Source organism: Arachis ipaensis, chromosome B10 (assembly GCF_000816755.2).
Source record: "Arachis ipaensis cultivar K30076 chromosome B10, Araip1.1, whole genome shotgun sequence".
NCBI lineage: Eukaryota > Viridiplantae > Streptophyta > Magnoliopsida > Fabales > Fabaceae > Arachis > Arachis ipaensis.
This window is the reverse complement of record NC_029794.2, coordinates 11,953,856-11,954,311: the sequence shown is the minus strand read 5'-3', so window position 1 is coordinate 11,954,311 and position 456 is coordinate 11,953,856.

Genomic DNA, 456 nt, shown 5'->3' with positions numbered 1-456 from the left:
ATTCCTTGCAAATTATATTTTAAGATATATTTTAATTATAGAATACAATTTTGAGCTGTGTTAAGTAACCTAAAGTATGACCAGAATCTTACCTAAAAATAATATCGAGTAAAAATGATAAATTCAAATTTGACAAAATATGAATCGAATTCGGACAAAGTTTTAAGTCAGAGTCTTAAACACCCCTAGAGCAGAATATACAAAGGAATTCAAAGCCGACCTGAAGTGCAGAAGTACATATACACAACATCATGCATACGCGCCTATCACGTATGTGCACCAACTCAGGCATAATCACGATATCTACATATACACCACTTCTCGCGTATAAAATAGTGAATTCATTTTTCTCACTTACTCACGTGCACATGAACTTTGGGCCCTAGCCAGCTGCACCAAATATACTACGTAACACCCTTAATAACCGAATACTATGGTAGGACTCTTAGTTTCGTT